This window comes from Sus scrofa, chromosome 1 (assembly GCF_054392235.1).
Source record: "Sus scrofa isolate SSC_HxYL_T2T_F1_AM1 chromosome 1, Sscrofa_HxYL_maternal_Yorkshire_Landrace_v2.0, whole genome shotgun sequence".
NCBI lineage: Eukaryota > Metazoa > Chordata > Mammalia > Artiodactyla > Suidae > Sus > Sus scrofa.
Window position 1 is genome coordinate 119,946,471 of NC_139383.1, and position 14,333 is coordinate 119,960,803.

A 14,333-nucleotide genomic window follows, 5' to 3' on the forward strand; every position below is an offset into this window, starting at 1 on the left:
TGATAGAGTAGCCAGAAGGTTGAACTAAGAGTCCAGAAACTGTATTCTCTCGACAGCTGTGCATCAACTGTGTTGTGTATCTTTGACAAAGCATTCGACTTTTCAGGATCTTTGACAAAGCATTCTATGGGAATAGAACTGTTTTAGATTTCTTTTGTTATGTTAATGATTACCTGATTCAATCCTACTCCATTAAACCTATCAACCCAGCTTTCCTAGCCAAGACCCAGTAATAATGTGACCCTGAGTCCCTTATATATGAATCACAGTCTACACTCTGAGCTTTCTCATCCTGTCCAGCCTTGCTCCCTAGCTGCTCATACCTCAGGTCTTCTTGGCTCCTGCACCTCACTTCTCATCATTGTTGAGATGAGCCTCATGGGGAAGAAGCCTCCAATTCCAGTGTGCCTCTTCCCCACAAACACTCCTCTTGGACTTGGCATTCTTAAAGACCCTTCCCATAATAGCCTGAGCCACCAGACCCTCCCTGGCACCATTTTCACTGTGTTTACCCTGGACCCAACAGTGAGAACTTCACAACCACTACTCAGCGCTCTGGGCTTGTATTCAGAGTCCTGCCCCTAATCAGAAAACATGATGGGATAAGACAGGACTTGGGCCTTGCTTCTTCCTCTTTTGCTGATTAAAAAATATTCCATTTAATATTTCACATAATTGTCCTGACTTGGGGACTAACTATATTTTTAAAATACAGGGTGACAGCAACAACTGAAAACAAACAAAACCAAAAATCCTGACTGAACCTGAAAACACTCTGTTGTAAAGTTCATTACATGTAAAGTAAGCCCTAAGAAACATGAAAAGGTGTCCCATACATGAAAGAATAATTTTAGGAGCAGTAAGTTTGAAAAATGTGGTACCAGCCATGAAAGCATATTAACAGCTCTGAGAAATACTATATTAAGGAAACCTATTTAAATTTGCCTAATCCAGTATTTGCCATATTAATTTAATCAAGAATCCTTTGTTCATGAACACCTATTCATATATTTCACAGCACTGGAGCTACACAGAGTGTATTTAGGGAAACACTCATTTATAAAATCAAGACATCTGTAATGTTCTCTATCTATCTATTTATCTATCTATCCATCATATTGCTATTGTTCTCATATCATTGTGGTTGTTATCATTTAATGAACTGCCAGCTGTCTGAAGGTTATGTTAGTGAGTGGAAAAAAGCTGATGCAGTGCTACATAAATGTTGTGTTTATACATCGAGAATAGCTTGTGGGGATACATTGAATATGTCACTTAGAAATAACTCCACTAGTTACCTTTAGGCATCAAGTCCCAGATATGAGAAGTGTATTAGGTACTTTGAGGAAATGATCAAAGAAAAAAAGAAGAGAAGACTTTAAGAGGCTTATAATCAAGCTGAAAGAAATAACTATCATGTTACATATGAAATAATTTGAAAATAACTTTGAAGAAACCTCTTAGTACCTGAAAAGTGGTAAAATAAGGTCTATAGAGCCATCTAAGAAAATAATGGTCAGAATAAAGTGGAATTGATATCAGAAGTAACCTGCGATTGGATAATCAGAGAACAGTAGAATTGTGGAGGCTTGAAAACACTGGGGCAAGACGTAAAGAACATAGCAGGCCTGAGAAAATGAATTCTAAACTTGCAAAGGAAATTGCCAGGAATCCATCTTTTCACAGAATCTCCAAAAGACTTAGAAGTTGATCCCATCATTTACAGGAAGCTCGGTGGCGGAGTGGGGGGGAGAGGTTAAAATTAAGGATGGTGGGTTGGAAGTATAACGAACATTTCAGTCTCCAGATCCCCTTCTCTATTCTTGACAGCCCAGGAGCCACCCTTCCTTTGCTCCCAATAACAGACTTAAAAGAGTAAAATAGAGTCTCTGGTTTGGGGGAGGTCTGCACCGTTGAGGATGGGAGTACTTTACAGAAACTGAGGCAGTTAACAAAACATGGACATATTAAAATGTTGAGAGTTCCAGTTCCCTCAAACCTACCCCAGTCTTTTTGAAAAACAATGACAGGGAAGCCAGACAGAGGTCAGAAAGGTTAATTCTTAGGGATCTGAACTGCCCAAGAAGAAACGTTAAAACAAAAAGGTAAAATGACAACAAAGATGCAGGATAGCTAGGGAAAGCCTCTAAAATGGAAATTGAAGACCAAAATAAACAAAAATAAATAAACTTGAAGGAAGGAAACGAAACAGGAAAAAACTTTCAGATTATCATCAATGCCCTAAGAGAAAGAACAGAAGATACTTTAACCATGAAATAAGAACAGTGTGCTATGAAGAAGATCATTCAAAGAAAGCCACCACCACCACCACTACCTCTGGGAAATTAAAGTCAAATACAGGAAACAAAACAATTAATAGGAATTTTCAGAAATAAGTGAAGGACAATCCCCTCAAAAGATAGGCAAAAACCAAGAGTAGAGAAAGAAGCCAGTTCAAGAAGCCCAGCAACTAAAAATTCTAGAAAAGAAGAATAGTAAAAATGCATGAAAAGAAACAATCAGTAGAATAATACAAGAAAAATTTCCAGAGGTAAAGAACCCAAGTTTCTCATTCAAAAATGCTAAGTGCCCAAGAATGTGGATAACAACAGACCCATACAAAGAAAATCATTCTGAAATTCCGGAACACTCAGCTCAAAGAGAAAGGCATATAAAGTTGCAGGAGGGAAAGAACAAGTCACATAAGAAGGATGAGGAGTCAAAATGTCTTAAGATTTCTCAGAATTGACATTGGAAGGTGTTGGGCAGTTGAGCAATACCTTCCTTCAAAATGCTAAAGGAGTGTCATTTCCAATCTAGAATTCCATAAGAAGCCAAATTACCATTCAAGGAAGAGTATAATAGACTTTTTAGGAATGCAATGTATCAAAATATTTACTCACCCCAAGAAAGTAGAAAACATGGGATAAAGGAAACAATATCAAGAGGAAAGGAGTGAAGGGAATCCTCAGATGAAGAAGATCCCTGGACAATAGCTGTCTACTCGTGTAGAGTAGAGAGCAGCCAGTCTATGGTAGAGCCGGTCAGAAATCTGCCACAGAGACTTGTTCAAAATTTAAAGTTGTTAGAATACCTGTTGCATCTGAAAGTCCTGAAAGGAGAGGTTGGTAAGAAGTTTAGTTTGAAATTTGAATTAGTGATGACTCATAGAAATTTCAGCAAAGAATCAAAAATACAACCATTATTTATAGTGGACAAAACCAACAAGATGCACTTGTTGTTTTGAACAGTGTTTCAGTTTTGAACAGTGCTTACGTAGTCTTTATAATAACACACTGATGGAGTCATATTTAACCAAAATTATTTTATGACTCCATTGGGAGGGGGAGAGATGGAAGGAGTACATGTGTGTAGGAGCAGAAGAAGGAAAGAAGGATTAATCCTCATCCCTCATAGTGAGAAATAAATACTTAATACTAAAACTGAAAAATCTGGAGGTGGCAATGTAAGCATATTTTTCAGAAATCTTGAGGTAAATATCAAAATGATTGGCTAAAAATGTTTGCCCTGGGGAGAGAAAAATGGTAGACAAAGGTAGAAGTGCTACTGGTGAGGGAAGCTTTTATTTTTTTTTCAGTAGCAAATCTTAGAGAAACTACTTTGCTCTTTAAAAGTGTATGCATTTAACTATTGCATTTAGAATGGATATGCAATGAGATTCTGCTATGTAGCACTGGGAACTATATCTTGTCTCTTGTGATGGAGCATGATGGAGGATAATGTGAGAAAAAGAATGTATATATGTATGTGTGACTGGGTCACTTTTCACTGTAGAAAATTGACAGAACACTATAAACCAACTATAATGGAAAAATAAAAATCATTTTTAAAAAAGCATATGTATTTATAAGGGGGAATGAGGGAAGCTTTTACAACTCATTTTATAAGGTTACTATAGCTTTGAGAGATATATATGTATATATATGTAAATGAATTTACAGACCAATCTCGGTTACAAACATAGATACAGAAACCTCATATAAATATTAACACACATAATTTAGCAGCATTTAAAAAATAATATGCCAAATCCAAATATATTTTATCCCTAAAGCCAAAGATCGAAAAAAGCATTTAAAAATTAATCAATATAACATACTGAATTAACAAATGAAAAGGGAAAACATGTAACCATGTAAATAGATTTAGGAAAATCATTTGATAAAATTTATATCTTTATTGAGGAAATAGATCCTTGGCAAACTAAATAGTGGAGACAACTCCCTTCGTTTGATAATAGGTATCTATTTAAAATCTATGTCATATATTACATTTAATGAAAAATAGATGCAATTCTATAAATTGAGAAACAGAACAAGAGTAGTCACTATCACTAGCCATTGCTTTAGGAAAACAAAAATCCCTTAAGTATTGGAGAGAAAAGAGAAATGTCTTTATTTAAATTGATAATTTTATAGGAAATAAGTCCAGGAAAATTTATCAAAGACTTTAATAATTAATAAGAAAACTCAGCACAACAGCTGGAAATAATTATACACACACACATTTTATATATACCAATATATACTAATATATACATACACACACCCAAAACAAACTATATATATGCTAATATATAGACTAATATATATATGAATATAGACATACTAATATATGCTAATATATATAGACACCAAAAATAAACTTCAAATATATTTTATATATACCAATATATACTAATATATATATAACACACACCAAAAATAAACTCTCGAAATGAAAATAAAATTTTTACTCACAATAATGACAAATCTCAGGTAATTAGTACTAAATCAACAAATAGGTATATTATAGCTCTAAAAAAACTTTGAAGCATTATTGGATCACATAAAATATTTTCTGATATAGTAGAAATTGTATTATGTCATCAATATCATATATATGTCAGTTCTCACCCAATCTCATCTATAAATGCAAAGAATGCCAGTTAAAATCCCAAAGATTTTAGAACTTAAGAAGCTGACCCTTAAGTTCATGAGGAAAGAAAAAGGCCTAACATACCCAATACAATTTTGGAAAAAAGAGCAAGTTTGAGGTTGGTGGTGGTGCCTGCCGTATCAGATACCAAGATTCTCTATAACAGTATACTTAGTAAGACCATACATTACAGATATAAAGACAGAAAAAATAGGTCAGTAAAGCAAATAGAAACAAAGCCATCAAAAATGGAAAATTGATAGTAACAGAGTTGTCATTACAAATCAGGGGGCAGAAATAGACTATTAAAACACTAAGATGTAAGGACAATTGGTTTTCTGTATGAAAAAAAGTTAAAATTGGATCCCTATCTCACACCATACACAAAGAATCTCACCTCATTTTAGGTAGACTAAAGACGTAATTATGGGGAGAAGCATTTAAGTATTTTTTATGAAAATGCGGAAGTACATATTATGATATGGGGTAAGGAAGGATTATGTAAACAAGACACAAAATATAATTACCTAAAAAATTGTTAAATTCTGTTCAACAGTAGACACAGAAAAATGAAGAAGACAAACCCCAATATTTGCAATGCATATAACTTACAAAGGATTGATACCCAAAACCAATAAAGGACTCTAGAAATAATAAGACAAGCAAACCAAGGGGGAAAATGGCAAATAAATAACAATCCAGAAAAGAATCACCAAAATGAGAAGTAAACAAGTGTAGCAACATTTAGGCCTACTTGCAATCTGAGAAAATGCAGAACAAGATCATTGGAGACCAGTTCAGACCAATTAGATAGGCAAACAGGAAAGAGAACAACAACATGGGAGACGGAGGCTCTCAATCAAGAACTGCTTGTAATAATGCAAATCAATACTGCTTCTTTAGTGGGCAATTTGAAAATATCTAGAAAAGTTGAAAATTCATGTGCTTTGCATACATTCCAGCTTTTCCGCTGTCAGTAGATACACTAGAGAAACAACAACAAATATATACAGAAAACCATGCAGGAAACTGTACCATCCTAGCATGGTCTGTAATAGCAAAAAAACTTGAATATGGTCTTAGCTAACAATGGCTATTACCCTTTGGACAGAAACTATGATGCCGTGACATTTATCTCGGGTGCTGCATTAAATATCCCTAGTACAGCAGCTCAGGAGTTATACATGGGTCAGCCATGTCTGGTCCAATATCATGTGAGCTGCACACACCCTAAAAACAAAGCCTTTCTATTCCACATTGTAATTTGGTGCCCATTATCAAAAGTGCAAAGATGTATGTATCATCACTGAAAACCGAGTTTGTACTCCTCAGTTGTGACAGGTTCAAATTTCAGTTTTGCCAATTTAAGAGAATCCAAAAACATAATCTTTTTGAATGTGAACAAAGACTGAAAACAGTATTGATCAAGTCTTTATTTGCCAATTGGTAAAAAAAAAAAAAAAAAAAAAAAAATTCTTTTAATTTGGTGCATTTGTTCTTAGTGAAAGCCATAGGTTCTCCAAGTGTGAATGTGGTTGGAAAAAATCGATACAAGCCGATTTCCCCGATGATCAGTGGGCTCCTCTGAATGGTCCCTGGTGACACATTCTCCTTTGAACACTTAGTACTTTTGGCAAGAGGCACCACTTGGACCAGGCAGCTGTGCTTTCCAGAGCTGTGAACATCTGTCCAAATCGTGGCACAAAACCTGCCTGTCCCAAATTGACCTCATTACTCATTTATAAACATACAAATAGATGATGGGGGAAAATCATCCTCGTGCTGCACAAGGGCCCGCTCATTACTCCCCATCAGCTCCACTGCTGGCTTGCATTTCTGGGGAGACCTGGAGAGCTCTTCAAAGGGCAGCCTTAGCAAACACCACATTACCACTTTAGATGTGGTATGGACATAACAAGCCCAGAAGAAAAGGACCATCTTTGTCCCTCCTATTCAGAGATGATTCATATATGTAACATGAACACATCATCCAGAGCACTGGTTCTTTGATACTTGCTTCCTGTTTCCTCTTTTAATGAGCAGCCCAGGTTTCCCTGTGTGCTGTGGGCTTTGTGAGCCCCTAAATGGTTTCTAGGGAGCTGCCAGTAGCATTAGCTGGTTTGGTAAAGCATTTGGACTCTTGCCCAGTTTCCACTTCACCTTCATATGAGGAGGAACCCAGTTGAAAGCCCTGATCAGACTCTGTGCTTCCTGTAGTTTTTAAAAAAGCCCAAGGGCAGCCTGAGAAGGATGAAATGTTTCTGTTCAATTTTCAGATCAAATCCAAGTAACAGGAAATTGGGAATACTTTTAAGCATGAGCTCCTTTTTCTGTTGTACATAGGGTGCTTTATTTTGGAATTAATTTTTATTTTTCTTCAGATAAAGTCAATAGAACCATTTTTAAGTACTACAGCATTTATAGATTACCTCGTATAGTCCATTTACAATAAGTGGTCATGTATGGACAGCCTACATTTGAACCCTTCCTCTCATATTTCCTAGCTATGTGGTCTTGGGCAATTAGCTGAATTTCTCTAAGCCTCAGTTTCCTCATCTGTAAAATGAAAATAATGCTAGTAGCTGCTCACAGGTCATTGTGGTGAGTAAATGAATTAACACATGCAGAATACTTAGAATAATATCACAGGCATGGCAAATACTCAATAAATATGTTGGCTACTGCAAAAATCTAATGCTATGCTACACATTCGGGGCTAAAAGTAGACAGCACTGCTGCCTCCCTCAAAGGTATTTAACTGAAAGAGACAAGTACTGTTCATATGAGATAATTAGTGCACCCAGCATTGTCTTTGTCAGCAGCATATGCTGAGGTAAACTCCTCAGCAGAGTGATTCAGGCTGTTAAGAAAGAAGGTTGCATATGCTCTGCCATTTCCACCACGTGGTTATCAAAGAGTTAACAGCTCCATGAGATGTGGGAGCAATGAAAACAGGAAGCTAGCCTCTCAGAGGAGACAGAACTTGAACTGGGCCTTGTGTGTTTCAGCAGAACACACGCAGGTAGAAGAGAGATCTGGGGAGGCCATTTTAGAAGGAAGGACTACATAAGAGAAGAGATAGATGGGGTAAATTCCACATGTGAGGGGATGGTGAGGCCACCTGAAACATGAGATTTGGGCTCCTGTCACTCTTTGCAGCACCATTTCTGAACTGGGCACCTGCAATGACTTTGTATATTGTTTTGCCAACCAAACTCCCACATTTCTAGCCATTCTGTCTCTTTCTTCATCTTCTTTCCTTTACCCAGCGGATGCCACCCCCCCACCCCCCACTTGTGACTACAATTGGAATCCTCCCCTAGCTGAACAGTCTCTGGACATTCTTGTAAAAATCTCTCCCACCTTAACATAGTCCCTGGTATCCATCCTCCAGGAAGGTACTCCAATCAGAGTCAAGCCAGATGCATGTCCAGGAAAGAGACACGTCAGCATTCATGTCCATTGTCAGCTGCTTCCTGAAGGACTACTTTGGTATGAAACCTACCTAACATTTCTGTCAGATATGTGGCCAAGTTATTGCTTAGAATCAGTCCCATATTCTCTTACAGGATTATTTTTAATAGTTTTTGTTTTATAATCTCCTCACCACATCCCCAGGTAAAAGATAACGAAATTATCTAGGAGGGAACTCTTCCCCTAGAAATGATTATCTGAACAAAACTAACTTGAGCTTCCTTCGAAGTTTTCTCCCTCCCATTTTCCTTTAATTGAAATGTTCGTGTTCATTACATATCCTGAGGGAAAACAAAAACAGCTAGATACAGGCAAGGGGAAACGACAAAGGAGAGGAAGACTCCTCTCACTGATGTCCTAAAAATGCTAGCTGGGGGTTAGCAAACATGTTTAAACCCAAGAGTGACTCTTTGTGTGCAAGTGGGGCTCTTTAGTGCCTGCCTCCCGTTACTGTAGTTATTTCCAGCAGAATCACAAATCTTGAGCCCTGTCACCCTCCCCACTAGAAAATACGTCCTCCATGTAACAGGGACATTGGACTCGGGTGAGGTGGACTGCATGCCAAGAACCTGTTCCTTCCAGATTAGTCTATAGCTTCCAAGCTCCAGGGTTGTACCTTATAGGAAGGGGTGATGGGGAAAGACGAAACTCTTTCAAAGAGGAGATTTCCATCCAAAGATTCAACTCTCCTTAACCCTTGACAAGAGAATCTCTTAAACAGTGCTCCTTCTCCTATGAAATCATCACTATCTGGCAAGATGTCATTAAATCAGAACAGAATAATTCTGCATAAACATATGGCAATTACTAGCTCATCCCTTGGCGATCCAGTGGCATATTATGCACTGGTAACTGACCCAGAGAAGAAATACAATCAAAACAACATATAAAGCCAGAGAGCTTTATAGACAAGATGAAGAAAAGCACAATCATGGACTTAAGGCAACTATGTGGGTCCAGTGGCCAGACCTGGCACAGAATTCTGAACTGATGCAGACACCTCAGAAATACTAGGTGGAATCTCTTCCAGTTCACAGACCTTTTGTCAGTATCTTACTCCTCATAGGGACTTTGTGGTGCCTGGCACAGCTGAATATTTAATAAGTTAACGAAATTTGTACATTAATGGCTCAGAGCATCTGAAGAGAATCAATCAGAAGAGTGAGAGATTGGGGAATCAGGTGGGTTAATGGGGTTATGATGATATTTGTTTAGTCCGTACAGGAGCAGACCTGCAGCATCTGCGATTTAACAGGTCACTTTTATCCATGCAGGAGGGAGCTCAGTGGTCCATAGTGTGGGGAATTTCCATTTTACTCCGGCCCCAGTTTGAATTACATGCACTGATGAGTCAATGTGTGTGATCCCATTAGATGGCTCCTGAGTGAGGCAGAGTGCTGGCATCTGCAGTTGGCATAGACATTTGTTCCTTACTCATGCCCATATATGTGTTTTATGGGAGAAATTGCATGGACAAATTAGTTTCAGAGTTCTTGGGGGCCTCCTGTGGTTAAAGACTTGCCAATAGAAGAGGAAGGAGGCCTTGGATCTAATAAAGGGTCTGGTTATCACTCAAGGGTAAGGAGTTCCCATCATGGCTCAGCAGAAATGAACCCAGCTAGTATTCATGAGGAGGCAGGTTTGATCCCTGGCCTTGCTCAGGATCCTTGTTAAGGATCCAGCGTTGCTGTGAGCTGTGGTGTAGGTCACAGACGTGGCTTGGATCCTGCACTGCTTTGGCTGTGGCGTAGGCTGGCAGCTCCAGCTCCAATTCCAACCTGGGAATATGCTGAGAGTATAGCCCAAAAAAGACAAGAGCAAATGAACAAACAAAAAAGTCTCAAGGGCAAAAGACACAGAAAGGAATTTCAAAACTAGAACAAGTTTTCTTCTGGGGCAGCTTAATGCTTTCAGGGAGGTCCTAGAGAGCTAATTTTTCAAGGGTTTTGTGGTCACGGGAACCCATGACATCTGTCTTCACACCTCCAGTACTCAGTGGCTGGTGTCTGAGTGGTCTGAGTGAAATCATAAAATGTTAGAGATTTTAATGCTCTCATCCAATCATACCACAGACTTATGAGGAAAACTGATCTAAATCACTCCACTAACCCATGGGGAAGACAACCCTCCAAAGGGCTAACTGACTTCCTCAATACGTCCCACTATGTCAGTACTAGATAGAGCCCAGGTCTTTAAATGCCGTTTCAGTGCTATTCCTGATAGAGAAATGCTTCACATTTACATTCATAAAAATACTCTTGAGTGTTAGATAGGCTCACATATTAAGTGATTTCTCAAGCTATTTCTAGAACTTCTTGAAAGAAAGGGTTGTTTCAGGACATGGTGGCTTGGAGCTTCCCCTTTCACCCCCAGTCTCACCATTACACCAGCATCACCTCCATAGCAGAGGTTGACATGACAGGACATGCGAAAGGTGTGCAGTGGATTCACTGTCTCCAAAGGGCTAAAACCCCTGTTGAAAAGACTGAAACTTTAAGAACTTATTTGGGGGACCAGGCTCTCTTCCCAGTTCACCCACTTGATTGACATAGAAACAATGGAGGAGTTTCAACCATTTATTCGACAAGCCTTGATATCATCATTTATGTTCCAAGCACTGGGCACTGCAGATGGTGCTGGAAAGATGCAAAGAGAAAGAGGATGCTGATTCTGACCATTATTCCCAAGGAGAGAGGAGCCAACTGCTTTCGTATGCAGGACATACACAGAGGGCCAGATAGGGAAGTTCCAAAGAGGGAAAGACCTCATCTCCTGGGAAGTGATCAGAAAAGTCTTCCTGGTCTCTGAAGGATGAGAATGATTTGCAGATGTGATTTACTGATTGATTGATTTTTGTCTTTTTTCTTTTCAGGCCCACACCCATGGCATATGGAGGTTCCCAGGCTAGGGATCTAATCAGAGCTGTAGCCGCCGGCCTATACCACAGCCACAGCAACACCAGATCCGAGCCGTGACTGTGACCTACACCACAGCTCACGGCAACGCTGGATCGTTAACTCACTGAGCAAGGCCAGAGATTGAGCCCACAACCTCATTGTTCCTATTCAGATTCGCTTCTGCTGCGCCACAACGGGAACTCCTTATTTATTTATTTATTTATTTATCTTTTTTTTTTTTTTCCCACATATGTGGTTTAAAGACTTCCAGGCAGAGGCAAATGAGTGAGCTAATGCATAGGGACTGGAAAGCTGTGATACCTTAAGTAATACTAAACCATTTTGTTAGGAATATAAGACTTAGGAAGAAAAATGGTCATCAGAGATAAATGTTTGATGCTAAATTATTGGGACTTCGATATAAAGGTCTTAGAGAGTTTAGGGAGTCACTAATATTTGCTAAGAAGAACAGTAATTGGATAGTAATATGGCAATGTTTTGCTGGCAGTATTGCAAAAGTCCATGTAGCGGACACTGCCAATGTTCTTTCAAGTGCCTGGGTCCCTTCAAACCCTTTTGCTATTTCTCTGTGTCTCCCTTCCTAACTTCTATGTGCTTTGCTTCTAACAGCCCACACCTATGACTTGATTCAGATGACTATCTTTGGGCTGTAGGTGAACTTGAACAAAAGAAGCAGAGTGCTGAAAATGTTGGCTAATTGATGTCTCTCAAGGCAGCCCTTAGCCAGTGATTGGCAGTATAGAGATATGAAAGCCCATGTCCTTTGCCTCCATTTGGCACCAACTCTGAGATGCAGTGTACACTCCAAGTTCCCTGCAGGATCAGGCTGGGGCTGGGCTATGTGTGAAAGCTTTTCTTTGCTTAGATTCTTCCCCTCCTTGCCTTGCTTCCTGCACTCCCTCTCCAGTTTCACCATGAAGCCCTTCCTTGATTTATTACTTGCTCATGAATCCTCATCTCAGGGTCTGCTTCTAACAGACAGATAGGTTGGAATGAGAGGTGTGCTAAAGTCAGGCCAGTTAGGAAGCTACTGAGAAACTCCAGGCAAGAAATCACAGAGACCTTGGCTAGTACAGTGGCCATGTGATAAAGGCACAGAAGGGAGAGGAGAAATAGTCTAGGAAAAAAATAGATAATACCCTTAGATAGATGGAGTTGGGGGAAGTAGGAGGCAAACAGGAGCCTATAATTTTGGTCCTGTGTTAACAGGGTTCTGTTAACAGAATTGGAGAAGCCTGAAAAGAACATATTTGGGAGAGGAGACTGGTTTAGTTTGGAGAGGTTGCCTTGACGGTAGTAGGAGGAGACTCTAGTATGGATGCTGAGCAGCCAACAAAAGGGGTCAGGGATGGAGATCTGGTTTGAGCCATTATCAGCACTGAGCTATGCACTGAAGCCATAAACTAGGAGAACCCAACAGAGAGAATCTGGGCTTCCTTTCCATCTATGGAAGTCTCCAAAAAGGAAAACATTGCAACATTCTTAGCCTTTGGAAAACTAAGGGTACTCCCAGCATTGGGCAGAACAAGGTCTGGGATGGATCCGAGCTGATCTCTGTACCAATATCTGAGTAGCAAGCACCCTGCCTAGGAGCTGACCTCTACCTGGGCAGCCCCTTTTCTCAGAAATGTGTCTGGATAGTGTTTGGGATCTGATACACACCAGAATATAAACAATGAGAGTTCCAGGGGTGCTGATCAAAAAGCAACATTAAAAGAGTTCATCGGGGAATTGTTAATGAAACTATTGTTTTATTCTAAGGATCTTATCATAGGATATCAAAGCTGGAAGAGACCTGAGAGGTCATTTAGTTCATTTGGCAGACAAAGAAACCAGCAGGAAACAGTTGCATGGTCAGTCATGGCTGGATCTTGAATAGAGAACTCGTGCTGTCTAAGGCCCATGCTGGATTCATTCCTCACTCGAAGCAGTGCCCGCTCTGCTCCTATGATCTCCATCCCTGTCCTGGACCACCCATTCACATCCTGCTCATGGGTGGAAGGCTCTCTGCAAGGAGTCATTTTCCAAATGAAATGATGTTTTAGCAAGTGGAGCATTATAGTATGTTGTAGGACTTGTGTTAAGGATTTACTATGCTGAGGGATATGAAAATGTACAAGAATGTTATTCCAGTGTGACAATAACGTAAAATGTCTCTACTGTCTGGTTCCCTTCCTATGTGATGGTTATGGATCATGAAATTAAGTGAATCTTCCAGACCTCTGCCAGGCTAAACTCTCTTCCTTCATTTTCATACACACTGGACTCTGTGCAATCAATTGAACACCATTGGTATCTGTTGAAGGGAGATCATGTTTAAACCCAAGATCCTAATTAATTAAGTCAAGTGGATGTCTCTGCCTTGATATAGTCAAAGCCACAAACATATACTAATCAGAGAACTTGGGCCAAACATTGTTCAGGGTTCTGGAGTTGAAGAAATGAAGTACCATCCATGCCCTCAGAAGGTCACAGGCTAGCAGAGACAAAAACTTATAAAAAACACAATCAAAATACAATGAAATAAGTGGAGAATTGTACATGGTACAGTAGTGGGAAAATAGGAGTGCAAGCTCTCACTAGGGAAGGACTTGATTTATAGGAAAGTTGGTGTTTGACATAGAACTTGGATGGGTTGGAGGTGAGCCAGATAGGAAAGGTAGGGTATAAAAGACATGGTGTCAAGAAAGTCAACAACAATAGCAAAGGCAAGGAGGCAGGGAGTGCTTTCCTGCTTTCAAGAGTTATAAGGGATTTAAGTATGAGGCACAGAGTTGAATGGAAGGCTGAGTGTATGTCAGGATGTGGCAGCAATGGAAGGCAAGGTTGGAATGGTTCAAGGAAAGGGTCAAATGATTGAGGGCATTATGGGCCATAATGGTTTGCTGGCTTTATACACTCTAGGCCAGTGGTTCTCAAACTGTGGTATCTGGACCAGCAGCATCATTCTTAGCTGGGAAGTTGTTAGAAATGTAAATCTTCAGCCCCCAACCCAGACCTATT

The 14,333-nt window shown here is 39.5% G+C and overlaps 1 long non-coding RNA gene across 5 annotated transcripts in view; it reads left to right on the forward strand.

Moving 5' to 3' along the window:
* The window catches only part of LOC110260990 (uncharacterized), a 523,917-nt gene that overhangs the window by 473,187 nt on the left and 36,397 nt on the right, over positions 1-14,333 (forward strand). For 4 of the 5 annotated variants that reach the window (XR_014810034.1, XR_014810048.1, XR_014810043.1 and 1 more), the window contains one exon: positions 8,333-8,430. The exons of the other annotated variant lie outside the window; for it this stretch is intronic. This is a non-coding gene — a long non-coding RNA (uncharacterized LOC110260990). The remainder of the gene's footprint in view (positions 1-8,332; positions 8,431-14,333) is intronic. 5 annotated transcript variants of the gene reach the window in all.